We start from the raw sequence: 250 nt of genomic DNA, 5'->3' as shown, positions 1-250 counted from the left end.
ATCGAGATCTCGAGTAGAGAGATAGAAACAGATAGAGAGAGATAGATAGATGAAGATAGAGATAGAGAGAGAGATAGAGAGAGATAAAATAAATGTGAAATAAACAAACACGAAGTTAAGCAACGTCGAGCCCGATTATTACTTCGATGGGTGCGGTGGTGCTCAAGAATTTTTTTATTTATTTATTTTTTTTTTTTTGGCCCAATGGCATTAACCACCTTCAATAGAATTTTTTTTTTCAATTCATTTT

The sequence above is a fragment of the Anneissia japonica genome, unplaced genomic scaffold (assembly GCF_011630105.1).
Source record: "Anneissia japonica isolate Jap-2015-1 unplaced genomic scaffold, ASM1163010v1 scaffold163485_len758_cov83, whole genome shotgun sequence".
Taxonomy (NCBI): Eukaryota; Metazoa; Echinodermata; class Crinoidea; order Comatulida; family Comatulidae; genus Anneissia; species Anneissia japonica.
Note: the sequence above shows the minus strand (reverse complement) of the source record.